This window comes from Hydra viridissima, unplaced genomic scaffold, assembly GCF_058129835.1.
Source record: "Hydra viridissima isolate aposymbiotic clone 2 unplaced genomic scaffold, HvirCarnegie_v1 scaffold_3, whole genome shotgun sequence".
Taxonomy (NCBI): Eukaryota; Metazoa; Cnidaria; class Hydrozoa; order Anthoathecata; family Hydridae; genus Hydra; species Hydra viridissima.
The window spans coordinates 16,856,249-16,875,620 of NW_028324302.1; the positions used below are offsets into that span (position 1 = coordinate 16,856,249).

At 29.9% G+C, this 19,372-nt stretch overlaps 1 long non-coding RNA gene across 4 annotated transcripts; it reads left to right on the top strand.

Annotated features, from left to right (window-relative positions):
• Positions 1–5,405: 5,405 nt before the first annotated feature.
• LOC149891219 (uncharacterized) lies at positions 5,406–16,156 on the top strand. 4 transcript variants are annotated; one of them, XR_016450817.1, is made up of 5 exons: positions 5,409–5,523; positions 6,355–6,440; positions 7,259–7,377; positions 10,440–10,657; positions 11,794–11,978. It is a non-coding gene; the product is annotated as an uncharacterized LOC149891219 (long non-coding RNA). The 4 variants fall into 4 exon arrangements; XR_016450814.1 differs by lacking the exons at positions 6,355–6,440; positions 11,794–11,978 and adding an exon at positions 15,978–16,156 and having other exon boundaries at positions 5,406–5,523; positions 7,243–7,377; XR_016450815.1 differs by lacking the exon at positions 11,794–11,978 and having other exon boundaries at positions 7,243–7,377.
• Positions 16,157–19,372: the final 3,216 nt, after the last annotated feature.

Consider the following 19,372-nt stretch of genomic DNA (forward strand, 5'->3'; position numbering starts at 1 on the left):
ACCCAGACTTGAAAAAGCAAAAAAATTTTCCGACTTTCCGAATGAAAGAAGAAGACTTGAAATTTCAAATAAGACTTCAAAAATTAGCTTGAGCGAAATGCGTAGACAAAACTTGAAGATTTCAAGTATGTGCTTAAGTAAGTTAAACTGAATAATGTAAAGGGTAAGCATCAGAGTCTCAATCTTTTTTTTTCTTTTACTCACAAATCAACAAATTTGAACAAATCTGTTCAAATTTGTTGATTTATAAGTAAAAGAAAAAATAAAAATTATTTTTCATACAAAAGATGCCTTGTGTTCACTTAGCAAACGTTATTTATACTATAAAAAACCTTATTAAAACATAAATAATTGGACTATGAGTTTCTAGCCTTTACTGTATGTTTATCAGTAAATTATATACAGTGCGGGACTTCTCTCTGACAGGCTGTTACTATATATGTTTTTTGTCGATAATACTTTTAAGTTAATAATATGAACGATGATTTTGGGGTTTCTAACCCGTTCTTTTGATTTTAGTTAAATAAGAGAGCTAAACAAAATTGGCGGAGCTCAAAATCCTGTTCCATTAGAGGAAATAGAAAGCGTTCTGCAGATATTACCACCAAAGCTATTTAATCCTATTTTGACACCTATTGGGAATGATGCTATATTACAATGTATTTTTATTAATCGTTTATCTAATATTTTAATGAAAATAAAGGTTTTTAAATACTGATAAAACTATTTCTTTTGAACAAACTTGGTTTTATCAATCCTTCTCTAAACAAAATGCAAAAAAACAATATAATGAAATTCATGAGCTTGATAAAGAATCAATGCAAAATCAAATAGAAAGTCGACAGAAAGGGTAAGAATTTTTTAAAACAGTATTTCTAACAAAGTTAAAGGTGTTATGACGAAGTTAGACGTTTGAAGCAGAGTTCCATGACTGAAGTTGGTTAAAGAAAAATTTTTTCAACTTCGCTTCCACTTTGACGAAGTTAACGGTGGTTTCCTAAATCTGAAAAAGTTAAAAATCCTTCAAACTTCGTAATCTTCGCAAACTTTGCAAACTTTGCAAACTTCGCAAACTTTGCAAACTTCGCAAACTTCGCAAACTTCGCAAACTTCGCAAACTTCGCAAACTTTGCAAACTTCGCTTCGTATCACTTCGTTTATTATCGGATTTTGACATCGTAGAAGTTTTTCTCTCATCCTTAATGCACGATGAAATTCAAGAGCAATTTATTGCTTAAAATATATGCTTTTGACGCAGTCAAAAATGAATCTGCAATAGTGACATCCAATTTTATTTTAGATTACTGGGCCAAAACATGGTTCTCTTGCAGAAGAAACTCTGACGATATAACGAAATTAAAGTTGGAATTAACTGGCCTTGAGTGTTTGGAAAGACACTGCTATATTTGGAATGATAGTCTTTTAGGCACCGAATTGACAAATAAAGTGTGTAAAAGATCACTTGGGAAAGTTAGAAAGTTGGAAAATTTCTTCAAAGGAAGTTCATCAGCAATAAAGGCAAATTTTTAAAACACTGTAATTTTTTGATCCGATTTTTTATGTTTTTGTAATAATATAGTTTTGTTTTTGACCTATCGTTCCTTCCGTGATGCAAGTTTTAAAGGCCTATAGCTGAAAATGTAGAACTCTACAAGCAATATCTTTACCCCAAATTACATAAGTCTTTACATGTTGTTTGTAAGGTATTATCAGCCCCACGTAAACATGTCAATTTTTACTTAATTTAGTTTATAAAGGTCATTCCTTATGAAAAACAAGACTTTAATCTGTACCCAAACTTAATTTTCGAAAATCTTTAGCATTTCACACTAACGAGTTTCCGCAGAGTGTTTTTGAATCAGTTATTTTTTTAATCAGTTATGATTGAAATTATTTTAAAAATACATTTTATACTATTTCTCCATCGGTAGTATTAGGGCAAATTGGTTATCGGAAAGAAGTGTCAAGAAAGTAATTAAGGGTAATTTTAAACGTTTTAAGGGTAAAAAAAAGCACAGAAATAACTTGCAACATCATTTTTTTTTTTTTTAATTATTGTACCTGCTAATAACCCTTGTTTTAAAAAAAAACCCTAATCCTCACTACAACACTTATTCCAAGGCTAAGCCCTTCCCTAGACCTGGGGTTAGAACTCCCTGCAACTGGACAGAAGGGGGTTCACTGGATTAAGGAGGTCACAAAATAATTCTTTCATTGAAGTTTTTTAATGCTGAAATAGTGATTAACTGAAGCCAAGACTACTAAAATTACTGCAAAAAAAACGCTGAGTGAACAATTTATCATCTTTGGTCCGTGGTTTATTTATGATTAATATTTTAGTATTTATCTCTTCATCTGGCTAGTTCTAAAAGTGTATAGGGAAAAAGTAAAATGTTTGGTTTTTTTAGAATGTTTTTGTAAGTGATCACGAATTGCGAGGGTCTAAACAAATGAAATTTTCACGGAAAGAGTTAAGCACCTAGCGTCATTAGATTCTAAATCGAAATGATTGAGGTGATAAAATCAATTCATCATTAGTTAAAAAACAAATTTATTTAAAAAAATATACCGTGTTTAGTGCCAAGTTGTATTTCTCGTCACATCGAAAAACATGAACATTCTCAGGATCAATTGCCTCCAACATTTGATCTCCGGATCGTTCTGATATCTGAAGATTCTGAAGAACATTCCAAAAATACAAGCAAAAAGTACCACAAAACTAAAACCCCAACCAAATTAGTAATATCTTCAATGTTTTCTACCAGAAAAGAGTCTCAAATCTTTATACAGGGTTTTTGGACTGTAGCAGTATTGATGGGATAGGAACCAAAAATTTTATTATTAACCTGTCAATTGGTGAAAATCAAACCCCAAAATATGTAAACAACGTAGGTTTAAGTACTGATCAATTAGCAGAAAGGGGCGCAAAAGATATAAAACTTGCATCGCTTGACATTTTCGTTGTTAACTATTATACAAAAATTTAAAAAGTGACAGTAATTCTCTGAGATGTAATATTGGGTCGGGGAATAAGTTCGTAAGATTTTTATCAAAGACTTTTATTCAAACAAAAATGAATAGTTATAACAAGGTATTAATCAATTATGTATTCGCCATTGCTGTTTACAACCTCCTCCCAACTTTCGACCAATATATCAATGCCGTTTTGCCAAAAACCGTCCGGTCTGTTATCGAAGAAGCTATTGATCCAGTTTTTAAGGTCTTCTTCATTGTCAAAAGTAACGCCTTTCATATGGTTCGACAAGGAGCGGAAAGTATGGCAATCCGTGAATGCAAAGTCAGGAGAACACAGCAGATGCTGAAGGAGCTCCCATTCAAGCTTTTGGAGAGTAGCGTTGTTGAGAAGGGGTATGGTTTGATCTTGTCAATAAGGTCTTTTCAGTCAAATAACTTCTTTCACGTGGTGTAGCTGAGTTACGTAGCGCTCCTTGTTGACCGTGGCATTCGTTTCAAGTATTTCCCAGTGCAACATGCCCTCCTAGTCCAACCAAACGTAGAACATGGTCTTCTTTGGATGGAGTTCATGCTTGACTCTTGACTTTGGCGTATCTCCTGCAGCCACCCATTCCTTTCTTTCCTTCATATTTATGTATAAGCACCATTTCTCATCTCCCGTAACTATTCGTTACAAAAAGCGCTGTTTATGACCACGTGTTGCTTGATGGCGGGCGAGTGTTTAGAAGCAATTTGAAAGCGATTTTCTTTGTTTTTTCATTTAAGCTTGTGAGGTACCCAGGCTCCCGATTTTTCGGCAAATCCCATTGAATAAAGATGGTTGAGAGCCTTTTTATAATCGCAGTTCATTTTTTCGGCTAATTGACGACTTGTTTGGTGACCACCTGTATAAAAGTACTTCGAGACGCTCTTCGTCGAATTCAGAAGGTCTACCGCTGCGTGGTATGTCATAGACGTAAAAATCGCTATTTTTTAAACTTTGTAAACCATTTCCGTGATGTAGACTCGTTTATAACACCTCCGTATACGTTGTAAATGCCCCGGGCTGCTTCAGCAGCCTTTTGGCCTCAATTAAAAGCAAAGAAAAGCGTGTATCAAAAATCTTGCTTTTTACCTCCTGGAAATCCCATTTCAAAGCCTTAAAAGTAATAAAAAACTAAATTAATCAAAAAGACGATAAGCATAGTTTTGTAGAGCAGGAAGAGCTTTATCGAATGAATATTATACACTTTGTCAAGCAGAAAAAAATGGTTGTAAAATAACTTATTTCCCAACCCAATAGAAACAGCAGAATGTAATGATGAAATTTTTACACATGCTTTATTTGCAATAAAACAATAACACAAACAGTGACAATAAAAAAATGTATGTCCTAATATATATATCCTTTGAAAATTGGCCTGTAGCAAACATAAGTCTTTAATAAAGATGTTGTTATTTACATGTTTTAGCAACTGCATTGAAAAATCATTATCCCAGTTTCCCTTGTTATTATTATCATTTCTTGCATCATATTAATTAAAATAACATTTCTGATATTTACAAGGTAATAAACACAGTAACTCAAAGATTCTTGCAGGATTTTTTATCCATTCAAAATGATTAAACGCTAAGAGTAAGAAAAAATCAAGGAGCGAGAAATGCTTCATCTGCATTTTTTTTTTTTTTTTTTTTTTTATTTTTAAAAAAAAAACAGGTTAAAACAATTATAAAGATTCAGAAAATTATCTTCTCCAGATAAACTTGTTTTACACTGATTTGACACTTTAAAAGAATTTGTCAACCGCTTAAAATCAAGTTTCGCTGCATTTTAACAAATTTTAAAAAGATTAAACAACGATAACTATGTAATGATATATAATTAGATACCTATATATGTATTTCGTCACTATCAGAACTAGGCTTTACATTTACAATCACACTTGTATCATTATATATGTGGATATATGTATATATGTATATATATATATAAACATATATATGTATATATATATCTTTATTTACCCATTTACTTATATTAAACTGTAATTTATACATTTGTTTATCTAATTTCTACTGTACACACATTCACACACACACTGTCTATATGTTAATGTAATAATTGGCAATATATATATTTTCATGAGTAAACAAAATGCTTAAAAAATTCATATACAAGATTGTCAACCAAAAAAATCATGCGATGAAGTGGTGAGATGGAGTATACTAATTTCATGCGATGAAGCCGTGAGATGGAGTATACTAATTTAACGACTTCATCACATGAATTTTTTTTGTTAATAAACTTGCTTATTCCGCTAAATAAACGATAATATATATATTTCAAAACGTTTTTCATCTAAACAAGAATCCTTATCAAATTTTTTACATGTATTGTGCCTGAATTACTTGAAAATCTGTTTCTTTTAATGCTATTTTTTTAATGCTACGTCAAATCCCGTGTGATTTCCTTGCGTTTGCACTAATTATTCTCTGCTGAGCCTTCGTGATTAGCACATTTTAATTGTTGAAAGTGGAAAAAATGCAGCAAAAACGAAAAGTAAAATGGTAATTTTCAATTATTTCCTTTTATTAATATTTAGATGATATAGAAAAATGTACCTAACTTTAAAAGTATAATTTAAAAGGTTCTCATTTTGAGCTGTATTTTTTTTTTTTTTTTTTTTATCAAACTAAGACTATTATTTTAGTTAAAATACGTTAAACACTCGCAAATGTTATATTACCAGTAAAATTTTTAGATTACAAATTTTACAACTTACAACTAGTCTTGACCTTTCAAAACAGCTTAGGATTGGTTGCAAGTTTAAGCAAACATTTCTAACATTTTTGATGCGCATGGGCCTTCATTTTCAATGCCCCCTTGTTTTGTGTGCTTAGCATTCATGGCGCAAAACTTTACAAAGTTTGCGCAGTTGCTAAAACTAATATGAAGACAGCATGGTTCAGTAGGATCACAAGCAGGAGCAGCACTTTTAATATGCTGTTGCATCAGTTGCTGAAATGAGAGAGTTTCCAAGAAATCGTGCTCTGTGAAAGTTCGGCTCTCTCAGCTAAAAACTTTGGTCTGTGGGGTCTTGATCTAGTCTCTTTTTTCTTCAACATTTTAGAGAATGTTCTTAAAATCAGTCAGTTTAATTAAAAAAAAAAAAAAAACCATGCAAAACTAATAGTTTTAAGTTTATTTGAACAGTTTTAAGTTTATTTGAAAACGAATGGCAACTAAAGCGAATTGTTGAATAAACTCACAGAGCTTTCAACTTAGGCCTAAAGCCATAATATGTAGGTATAGATAATGGCTTTAGGCCTAAATATTTCAAATTTTACATTATGTAACAATACACGAGCATATTTTTTTTTACAATTCTTAAACACTAGATGATTTTGTCAGAAAAATTGGCAATACAGGTGCCAACGCAAGGAAAGAAGAAAAATTTACAATACAGGTGCAAAAGCAATGAAGTGTGAGTGCAGCGTTTTTATAAATATTTTATTATCTTAATTTTTGTTAGTACTATGTAGTAAAATGATGAGGTATGGGATTCGGGATATAAGGGTGGTTTGGGCTCTAGGTTATTGTGGAAAGATAATGTGGAGTTGGGATCGGGGTTGAAGGAGTGGAGATTACATGGTTAGGAAAGGGCAAGGTTTGGGGATAGTTTTGTTAAGAATGGGTAAGGTTTAATCGTTAAAGGGTTAAGGTTGTGTTTACCGTCCTCATACAGATTTTTTTTATACAATACATTTTAATAAACTTTCTATTAGTGGGTAATGGTTAGCACTCTTTTGTTCATCACGTTTATATAATACAAATAATATTCTCTTACGCTTCTTGCAGAGTTCAATACTGATTATATCAATTTCTCCTCTTTTTTATATCTTCTTTTTATTACAAATATCTATTCTTAAAACTTTCTTAAAACTTTTATTACAAATATCTATTCTTAAAACTATCTTAAAACTTTTATTACAAACATCTTCTTCTTAAAACTTTCTTAAAACTTTCTCTTTAAAATTTAGTCTTCTTTTCTTCTTTTCTGCTTCTAAAGACTTCCGATTTTTTTTTTTGAGCTCTTTATAGTTTTTGGTTGTTTTTCGGTAGCAATACCAATTCATCTTTTATTTATGTGGTAGGTTGATGAGTCTTCGTGTTTACGTCTTTTTCCACTTGTATTTAACTTTTCTTCTTATGCTTTATCACTTATTTATATGAAGAGTTGATAGTCATATTGTGTTTGTATTTTTCGATCGTTGTTTTTAATTTAGTTCTCCCTCCTCACAGAAAGAAGAAAAATTTACGGTGCAAAAGAAACGAAAAAAGAAAAATTGGTAATAAAAGTGCTGAAGAAATCAAGAATTAAATGTGATTTTTAACAGAATAAAGAAAAAGCATAAAAAAAGGTACGCATACTTTTTTTAATTTTACAATATAAAGTTAAGATTGAGAAGTAAACAGCGGGGCAGTTGTCATAGATATAGAGGAAACCCAATTACATAATGAAGAAGTGATTATGCGTGGTAGAAGCAGGTAATGTAACACATGAGGCAGAATTGTTTTGTGAATAAGAAACCAGCTGAATAATTTTGGGGAATTAAAAGCAAGACCTAATACTAGCGGCGAGCTGTCTATTAACTTACAGGATGTATAATGGTTTTTAAGGGCTTGTATTAGGAAGTTAACTGTAATTTTCTATTTATCCATTTGAAAAGAAATCCTATAAATTTATTGCAGATGTAAATTTGCAATTATTATAGCAGTTTTTTTTCTTTCCATTTCATTTTTCGCAATTTTTCAATTGAAAGTTCAATTAACATAAGTGCAATTAATTCTCATTACTGAATTATATGCCATTAAGCAGTTGGATTGTAAAAGACTTGTTTCTGTATGACGTGAATGTGAAATAATTTGAAACATGATACAAAAGAGACAGGTGATCACTAATTTTACAACATACATTTTTTCCACCTAAAATCACATCAAAAGTTGTAGCAGTTTTTACTTTCCTAACAAATCGAAGGTTTCGTTGCCATAGTGTAGTTCAATTAAAATTTTCTAGATTTCTATATTTATTTACTATTTTAATATGATTAAAAAAGTTGTGAAAAACAACCGCTGCTCTACAAAAGAACTCCTGGTTGCCTCAACACCAATTTCAGATTGTAGAAACTTGGTGAACTGTATACTATTGATGCTGCTAACAAAAATAATCAATTCTTCGCGAGATTTATGTGCATTATTGTTCTGCTATGACTTAGGTTGTTGTTGATTTTCTAAGACAAGTCTTAAAGCTGTATTGGTACATAATGGCATTCTGTTACGGTCAAAGAGCTCACAAGATGTATTAGCTGCAATCAACAACAGTAGTCAATCTGTGATGAACTGAAAGTGGTTGCTATCTTACTTGGTTTTCAAGTTGGATATACTAGTATTGTTGCTTCCTATGTCAATGGGACAACCGCAGAAATGCACTAAATCAAAAGGGAGCTGACTGCTGCGGCAGACATTAAATCCGGGAAAATAAAAGTATCTAGCATTTGTAGACAGCTATAAGGTTATCCTACCTCCATTTCCCATGAAGTTGGGGTTAATGAAAAACTTCGTAAAGACAACGGACAAGAGTAAAACAGTATTCATGTGCCCGATAAGTTAATTTCCATTACTCAGTGCTACAAAAACAGTATTCATGTGCCCGATAGGTTAGTTTTCATTACTCAGTGCTACAAAAATAAATGATGGAAATTTTGTTGGTCCAGAAATCTCTTCTCTTGTTAATGATCTTTCTCTGCTGCATAGCAAGGAAAAAGCTGCATGAATTACATCAAATTTTTTTGATAACAATTTAGCAGCAAACTACAAGGAAATAGTTGAAACACTCATCCAGACCAAAAAATATCTTGGTTAAAGCATGCTCTAAAAAAATGACAAGAGTTTTATTTTATTTAAAATTTTATAGTTTGACGAGAGTTTTTATTTTATTTATAGTTAAAATTTGAGAGTATGAAATTCAGACAAGAGTTTTCTAAACTCTCGTCTGAATTTCATACCCTCAAATTGTAGCAGTGAGTGACGAGCATGCTGAACGGTTTTTTCTTATGCATTTTTTCAAGTTCATCTTGGTTGATAGCATCTTTGCATGGAAATTACACAAATATTTGAAACCTTTGGAGAAAAGGTGCATTAAGGCCTAGGATCTTTAATACTTTTTTTTTAAATGTTCTCCTTGCCGTACCTATATAATTTCCTATACCACAATCACTTGTTTTTAGAAGATTTACAATAAGCCCTAATTCAGTCTTCATTTTTTGTTGAACGCATTTGTTCTTTTTGTCAAAAAATGTTTTTACTTAATCTTCTCTTGCCTCCCAACGCACCTAGCTATGAACTGTAACCTACGTGCAGGCAGCATTCAAAGCATCTTATCCAGTTATAGTTTAATTGTAGTAGCATTAGTCGATTTCGAAAATGACTCATCCAGGTGGCTTTATGTGTTTTGGAGTTTCATCCACAAATACCGAAACTTGGAATTAAATCGAATGAAGCAGTTGAAAGGAAAGTTCTCAGGAGGAGAATTTTTCTGAAAGGAAAGCAACCGAAAGTAATTCTGTTCTGAGTATTTGCAACAGGAGCAAAAAAATGTTAATCAAATTCTGGTTTGCGAGTTTTAATTTGAATTCTGACTGTGGGTTTAAAAACCTTTTTTAATTTTATCTTAGTTTTTGATTCAGGTTATATGATGAATATTTAGATTCTAGTTACGCTTCTATTGTAAAAGCATTTTTTAAGTTTAGTTTGCTTTCTGATTTAGGTTTCTGTAGAAAAAATAAAACTATAGTCTCGTTTTTGTTTTTTAAAATTATTTTATAACCAAGATGCTGACAAAAAAAAACGCGTGAAGAGGAGGTCTTTTCCGCTTTCAAATGTTTTTAACTTGTAAATGTAAACCCTAATTCCAAGAAAACATCCATTTACATCCATCATTTTATGACTTTTTTTCGAAAACGAGTGGTTAAAGTAAATAAATATTTTCTCCTAAATTAAAAAAAAAATTCTAACAATTTATGATTATTTATTCTGCATAAAAATAATCTTCTCATGATCTCATGATCTCATGATTATTGAAATATTCTACACAACATTTGCAAATTCTACTTTCAGATGGTATTTCATTCACTTCTATCTGAATGTACCTACTCTTGGAGAGGTTAATGCAATAGGGGAATTGCTTGTTAATTTTTATATTTTCACTACCACCTCGCACCCTATTAAGACCCTCACGATTACTAGTTTTAGCAAAAGGTAAGCAAACAGTGATCAGCGAGGAGAGGCCAAAGAAGTAAAAGAGTACAACCAAAATATAGTCGAAAAAGGCTACCCTAACTTGTCCTCAGATTTTTTTGATTATAAAATGCACTTTTTTTTCTTGATTGAATTATCTAACAATACACGAGTATGTTTTTTTCAGAATTCATGAACTCTAATCGATTTTGTCAGAAAAATGGGTAATACAGTTACCAAGGCAATGATGGAAGAAAAATTTACAATACTGGTGCAAAAGCAATTAAGTTAAAAAAATTTACGGTACGAAAGAAACGAAAAAAGGAAAATTGGTAATAAAAGTGCTGAAGCAATCAAGAATTCAATGTGATTTTTAATAAAATAAAGAAAAGGTATAAAGAAAAGGTATATACACTTTTTTTAATTTTACAATATATAATTAAATTCTTGCATAGAAAGAAGAAAAAATTCTTCACATCAATCGACAAGCTATGTAATAGTAAACCAACGGTAAGATGTTGAACATTGTGAATAATTCAACAACTAAAAATGAAAAGTTATTAACGTTATTATAAAATTGTCTATAACTAAGGGCCTTGTAAGTTAAAATCTGATTAAGCCATTAAAATAACTTATATCCATATTTGGAACACCAAAGGAATAAATGCTTGTTCACCGAAGATGACTTAACTATGAAAGTTTTTTTTGACTGATTAATACAAAGATACAATCCTACAAAAATAAATCCTACAATTCTTGCAATCATAGTTTACTTTATTCACCCCTCTTTTACTGGAAATAAACTTTAGTTTTTCAAAGAACCACTTTGTTCCAATCAAGCTAACTGGTGTCCTTAATTAGAATAGGTAGATTCCTTAATTGGAATAGTTCATATCTTTGAAAAAATTATACCAATAAAATACTTAACTTTTAAAAGAATTACAAAAATTAAAAGATATTTTAAAGACATTCCAACAAATAAAGTTGCAGCAAATATTTTAACCCTTTTTTCGCAACTCATAAGTTTATTTGTTTTAGATTTGGTTTGGTGTGCGCTTTTTTTTAACAGGAATTTTGCATTTTGTTGGTAGTAATTTGGCATATTCTCTAATGTTTTTCTAAATGGTGAGTTTGTAAGATCAACAGTTTGTATTGCTTGTGATCCTCATATCACAACAACTGATGTCTACCTAGATCTATTGAAAAAGAAGTTTTTGCCCTGGGTTTAGTCAAAACATAAAGATTGTATTCTGGACTGAAATTAAAACTCACCCAAGGCAAAGCTTTCAAAAAAAAAAAGGAGGACATATTGAATGACTGTCGTGCTAAGGATAAATAAAGATACTTTATCTATTTATTTTTAGTTTTTATCATGTTTTAGAAAAGTAGACTTGATTTTATAAATCAAACTTTTTTCTTATGAGTTTTTACGCACTCTATAAAAAAATAATTGTTAAATTTTGCATAAAATTCTGAACAAAAATAATTGTTAAATTTTGCATAACAACTTTACCAGATCTATATATATTTATACTTTCCAGGGTTTTCTTGAGAACATTTATAAAACGAGCAGACTGCAAAATATTTATTAGACGACCAGCCTTTCTCTTACGTACAAAATAATAATCCTGGTGATACATCATTTGTCATTTCTGGCTTCATCTTTTTGCGTTTATAAATTAACATAGGTGGGACACAGAAGTTTGCTGCAGATACACAGACTACGGTAGTGACTTAATTTTCTAATTATTTTCATCTGACTATCTTGTACTGTTGATAGGCTAGTTTCATCAGTGTTGTAAAGTTTGTCTGAAATTAATTTTTCTTCCAGTTACAACTTTGAAAGTAAATTAAAGTTTTCACTCGTTTCTTGTTAAAACTTTGTGCGCGTGCAATTGATTTTTATTCGTAATTACTATGCAACCATTGTGATGTCTTCGGATAAATGTATATTAAATCTTCTTCCCGGCCATTCGAGTTTGTTAAAGTTATTTGTAATGTTGTTAGCTTTAGCTATAACAAAGGCTAAAAATTCCGTTAATATTCCACAAGCTGATAATCCGATAGTTCACAAAAAAAATATTAGAACCCTTTTTAATTTTTACCTTTTTTTACCCATTTTAAAGAAGGTCATTTTTTTGCTGGGTTTTTTCAAATTGAATAAATAGTTTTAGGTTTACACTGAATACATTGTCTTGCACACAAAGTTTAACAAATAGTGCATACCAAATATTAGAGCTATGCATGCCAAATGGTAGCATCTATTAAAACTGTATTTCTGTCAGGGACTAACATTACTAAAATATGATCCTCCTTGTCACAGTAGATGGCTAAGTATATCTTAATAATCTGTGAGGGCGAAGGTTTTTGAGTAAAATAAATCATTTTTGTGAATAGTTAATTGGCTTTTGTGACTTTTTAATATTAATTTGGGTCACCATTGGCTTTGATGATTTTTGCAAGTCAACTTTGCATTGATTCAACTAACTTCTTTTTCGTATCTGGATTAATTTGAGTCCAAGCTTCTTGAAACAACATCTTCAGCTCTTCTTTCTTTTTGAGACATCGTGCGCCCGCTTTTTGGTCCAGAAAAAAATGTTCAATTGGATTAAGATCTGTTCTTTGAGCCTGCCATTCAAAGTGCATTCAATCTGCTTCTTGATGAATAAAATATGTTGGAAAATATCAGTCGATTATAAGCGGTTACTTCTTATTTGATTATAATACACCTTGAATTAAAAATCTTTTTTTAATCATCATTCTGAAAACTTTGTTCATGTTTGAATACTTTTAGAGTAATCATAAACGTTTTTACCTGAACATATTTTTTTTTCTGAAATAACTTGCGAAAGTTTATTTTTCACAATATAATTTTTTGTTCGGATACTTATCTCTCTAGCTATATACATACATACATACACACATATATGCATATGCAACTGAGGTGGAAGCAGCTCTTCTCATTCATTCTTAAATGGTTTTTGTTTACAGCGAGATGGCTAAATCTACTTTAAAAATTCCGGAGTTCGTAGTCCATCAAAGGTTAAAATTTAAAAAATTCTGGCACAAAACTCAAATAATTAACTCAACCCCTAATTGTTACAAACCTAAATTCTTTTAAGATCTCTAAGCATCATCCTGAAAAAAAATTCCTAATATATCGCGAGCTTAGAATTATTTTAATTCCATTTTAAACGTTGGCAAAAGTTTTTGACTTTTTGCTAAAAGCAAAAATTACTTAAAGTTTTTAGCTTTGATTGTTAAAGAAATAATAACTTATGATTTAAATAATTTATATTTAAACAAATTGTTTTAAAAAAAGATTTAAAAAATGAAATATATTTTAAAATTAATTATTGCTTACTAAAATTAATAACTCATTTTCTCCCAACGTTTAAAATTGGAGATAGAAAAAAGTAATTCTAACCTCACGATATATTGTATCCTGAAAACTTGGAGGTTATCTTGTAAAGTTTAAGCAATGGAACACTATTCATAGATATAGAGAAAATTACAAAATAATGTATGATAATAATAGTATATCAATTTATCTCAGCAACAGTCATAACTTTTAAATCAGCAAAAATAGTTTCTTCAATTGGGATAACTATATTATTCGAAAAATTCCAACCCAAGCAAATATTAGGAGAAAAAGTCAGGTCACAGGAATATCACTGAAATGAAAGTCATTAATTCATTAATTTGTTATGTAATGTAAAAATGCTGCAGACTCTTTATAGCATATAAGCGAAAATATGATATTAGATTGAAATACTCTTTGTAACCAAATATCATCACTCATTTTAATACAATCTAATATTTGCCATCTAATATCATCACTCATTTTAATGCAATCGAATATTTTCAATCTAATATCATCACTCATCTAATATCTTTGCAAATTGATATCATCACTCAATCTAATATAATCACTCATAAGTTGATAACAGTGTAGTTGCTCATTTTTTTTATCGGAAAAGTTGCAATATTTTTGAGTACAAGCTACATGTCAAAAGTTTGAAGATATTCAAATTCTTATCAGAGCGCAATACAAAAAGTCAATGATAAATAACTATCGATTTAAAAAGATGCAAATAAATAACTATTAATTTAAAAGAGATGTTAATGAATAATCTATTTTATATTTAAATCTAAATAATTTTTCACTATTTAGTTCATAAACCTTGTAACTCTTTTAGCTCAATTGACCCAATTGTGGTCTACACGACACATTTTTGAAGGGATGTGTAAGAGGCCTGGTAAGTAAACCTGCTGCACCAAAAAGTAGTCCTGATTATTTAGACAACAAAAACTTACAAACTGCAAAGTTTTATTTTCTAATATTTTAAAAATTAAGTTAACTTTAAATATATGATAGACATTTAATCAGGATGATGTTCTAACAAATATGATAGACATTTAACCAGGATAATGTTCTAACAAATATATGATAGACATTTAATTAGAATAATGTTCTAACAATATTACATAATTGCTATGTTAAAATTAACAAAGTTGATGCAGACATTTGCAGTATAAAGGTGTGCTACTTTTACGATAAACTATTTTGTTATAAAAAACAATCAAAAACACAAAATTAGTAGCTAATAAACTTTCCCTATTAGAAACACTGCATTAGATAATTACAAGGCTATTTATATGATGTCATTGAGAGACAGCTTTACAATCCACAAGGCAGATCGCCAGATTTTCCAGAGATTGTTCACTATGCATTACTTTTAAAATGTACTTTATTACAAACATCCAAACTCTTACTTTAAAAGTTTAAACTTTAAAAGTTTCTTGTGTCATCAGTTACTAGATAATGTTGAATAAGAATGTGTTGATTTTTAAATGCGTGTGTGAAAAAAGGAAAATTCTAAACAAAGATTTCCCACTAATATTATTGGCGATATTAATGGTATTGGTGATTGGATCGATCAGAGGTTTTCATTCTCTGTAAACATTTGTCTTAACACTTTTCTCATAATAAAAAACCTGTATATAGATATCTATTTTTATAGATAACTTATAATACATTAACAAAAAATGCTAAAATTAATTTTAGCAATGTATATTGTTGTGATTGATTTCAGTGTTTTGCCATTCTTTTTAAATCTCCAACAAATTTTACATCAAATGTTTAACAATTTTTAGCTAATAGATCTTAAATAAAAATAGAAAATATGCGCTGACAGTAACTTTTATACTTAAATACTTCTATAAGTAAGCTACAAGCCATTCTGCAGATGAGGCCTTACACTACTTTTGCGTTGTTTTTGGTATGTGGCTTGAGTGGAGTCTTTTTGAATTCCCAATACATACCACCAAAGTGCTGCTGGGTCAAACTCTTTGAACCAGCCTACTGCGTTGAAAGTGCCTATTTTATTTTTGAATAAATATTCGTAATAAAATGAAAGATTTTTTATATTTATAACATATTTGTTCTATTAACAAATTTCGTTAAATAAAAGACTGTTACTTTAAGAAAAATCAATCTTATTGCGAAATTTCTCGGAAATTACTTAAAGATTAATCAAAGAAATATAAATTCATTTTACAATTTTCAGTCTGATTGTCATAATGGTTTATCTTTTAATGTCATATTATTATCAGGTTTAAATTGGGCACAGTTTTCACTAGCTTTACATCTGGTTTCAATATAGTTTCATTCATGATGTCCTTCGGGATTTTGGTTAAAAACACAGAGTTTGTTTGTCTTTAGAATACTAGAGAAAAACTTCCAAGCGAGAATTAGTTAGGAAACTATTTTGATTCATGAGCAAAACATTTTTTTGAAATTTTGATTACTTATTGAGCAAATGTATGGATGAAAGATGGGATGAATGGATAGGTGAATAGGTAATCCGGACAGATGAACGGATGGAAGATTGCAAAAGAAAAGTTAGTAGGAGATATTTAGCATTAGAATGCAGATTATGAGTTTATAAAAAGGGCAAGTTGAGTGTTTTAACAATGGAATAATATTTTTAGTGTGTATTTCTTGTTACTATGTTAATTTAAAGATTTACAGTTTTTATTACGTAACTTAACTTTAAAAATCTGGAACATTAAATGCAGTACAAATAACATCTAACGCATTTCAAAATTAAAAAAGGCTGTTATGAGCTTAGAGTATTTTTATTACAATATAAATATTCTTATATACATATTATTATTTATTGATTTATTTAAAAATTCTTTAGTTGATTGAAGCTTGATAATTCTTTAAACTCAGGAGGCATGCTAATCTTCTTTTGTAAATGCTCTTAGTAATTGAGAAATAATGATAGAGATAATAATAGAGGTAATAATAGAAATAATAATAAAGAAAAGAGCTAGTATAATAAAAAATTTCTTACAACTACGATAATTAAATTAACTACGAAATTGACTACAAAATTAACTACGACACAAAGCTTTTTATACACAAGTGCATTCATAGAAACCTTGTTAAAAAAAGAGTTTTACTCGTTTGCAACAAACTCTTTTTACTCTCCTCACAAAAAAAATCTGTTTTTGAACGAAATCTCTTAACTCATTTTGCAAACTCAAGTGAATGGTAACCCTAATCCTAACCCAATTGCAATGAGGATTTTGTTTGGTTGAAATTTGATTAAAAGAATAAATCTGGAAGTAAACCAGTAAAATTGAAAACATTTTGATTGTTTTGAACATTTGATTGTTAAACATTGTTATGGGTAATTAAAGAATTTTACAAAAATGAAAAAAAAAAAAAAAAAAAAAAAAAAAGAAAATTTATGGGTTTTTTATTCCATTCTTTAAACTGAAAATTTTTTACCTAAAGAGACTTTTCGTTCCTATTTTTACACACTTTTTGCAGACTTATACATTTTAATGAATATTTTTTTGCATATATACTAAAATAAATAATTTGGGATTTATCACCAAACTTGTTGGATGCTTTCATTTCTCTTTAAGAGACATCAGCCATTAGTCTTCGGTCATAGATCCCATTAAACCATCAGCCCCATGGTGTGGACAATACATGTTTATTCATACTATCCATGAAAAGCTGTATTTTTTTAAAAGGATTTCCTCCATTTCAGTGTTCAAATTCACGGTATGAAACCGAGAATCAATAACTTATCGGCTTTTGATTAATTTCTTGATATTTTTAACTTTAATGTGAAACAGCAATCAGTCAAATAACAAGTACCATACAATAGCTACTGAGAGTAGCTATTGTATGATACTTGTTATTTGACTGATTGCTGTTTGTTTACTTTATTTCCCCTATTTCCCAAAAGAAGTGCACAGTAAAATCAAGTCAAATTGGTGCACTGAAATCTGTTAAGTATTAAAGTGCAGGTTGTAGCTGTTTGTCATTACGTGGCAATGGTTGTTACAATAGTCTATTACTTATAAATTTTGTTTTCAAATACTCAAGCATTCACATTTAGTTGAGCTTTTTGAGTACACGTATAAACGTGTTGCCCGTTTCAAGACCGAGAAAAAATCACCGATATTTACACAATAGCTATTGACCACCTGATAACAAGTTGTTAATAATAACGAATGTAATGTTAATGGCCAGTCAATCTTGCTGAGTTGTTTGTTTTCTGGCTAAAAGCTTTTACTTGATGAGTAAAAAATATGCAGATAATTTAGAAGCAAAAAATTACTCGTAAGCCTTGCGTGCATTTTTTGATTACCCTATTAATGAGAAAAGTGTGAAGATTTAAAAACCGATTCAAAAGGCTAGATTAAGATAATATCCTGGATTACTGATATTACATTCTCATGTTTGAGTTTGGAAAAAAAAAGAACGGTATGAAGGTTTTTTTAACAAAGAACCTTTATAATGTGCTGATGTTGGGAGTATAAAGAATATTCAATTGGCATTTACGTCATCGTTATCGGTTATAGACGTTCAACTAAAGGTTTTTAATCGGACTAGCTCTAAATTTTTGATGCTAATGCTGATAGAACAAGTGACAAGCTGAAACTTCTCTTTTTTGACACAATAAAAATAAAACTCACTTTTCGTGGCATTTAAAGCGGTCGCTAAGTTACAAATAAGACTATTACAATAAACAGCGTCTCCTAGATAACTTAAGAGTAACTAATAAAAGGATTTGTAAGGCTAAGACTAAAAAAAACATTTACCAATTGAAGAAAAATTTTATGCAGTTCTTTTTTCTAACCTTTCGTAGTCACCTTCCTCTATCGAGAAATTTAGAGAAAAAGCCACAGAATTTTGAAAATACTTTTATTCTTCAGAAATTTACAACTTTAAAAAAAAAAAAAAAAAAGGATTATAAAAAGTACGACTATTTTTTTATGTGTTCATCTTTATTCAGTACATCGTAATCGGATGAATGTTTGGTTCTGACGAAAATGAAATTTAAGCACTCTCGATTTGACCATAAAATTGACTTAATTACATTTTATGAGTGAAGTCTTTAGTTGAGTTTTTTAGTTTCCTTTCGTTATAAAGGATTTAACATTTAGTAAAGAATTTAAAGAAAATAATTGTCTAACTTTTTTTTTTTCAAGCAAAAAAGATTTTGAATGAGATATTTTCCTTATCTGACTGGAAAAAGTACAACTCATTATGTAATAGTTTGCTTTTAATTACGCCGTTAAACAGAATTTCTTTAAAAAAGCAAAATGAACGTTACTTGGAAATTCGCATAATTAATCTGAATTAAAGAATTCAACCTAAAAAATCTTGACTAAAAAACGCTTGCTCTGCATTTTTGAAACTCATGTGTATTATATGAAAAGCTTGTACACTTACCTAAAATTCTAGTTTATTCCATTATTATACCATTCATAATTATTGGATGATTGATGGGTTGTAAATAAAAGAGTTACGAAATTAGAATTAAGCAAGACAACCGATCTCAAGACTTATTTCAACATTAAAGCTAAGTATCGGTTTTGTTACGCATTTTTTTTCAAAGTAGTCGGTAGATTTTACCATCGATTACAATAAGCTCAAAATGATTGTTTGACGTACCGTTTCTTGAAAAAAAAAAAAAAAAAAGAAAAAAAAAATTCAATAGCTTTAGTATTAAATGTGTAACTTATTAGGCGAGCTTGCGTACGTTTTAGGAGACAAGGCTAATGACATTATACGTGCACTAAATACTA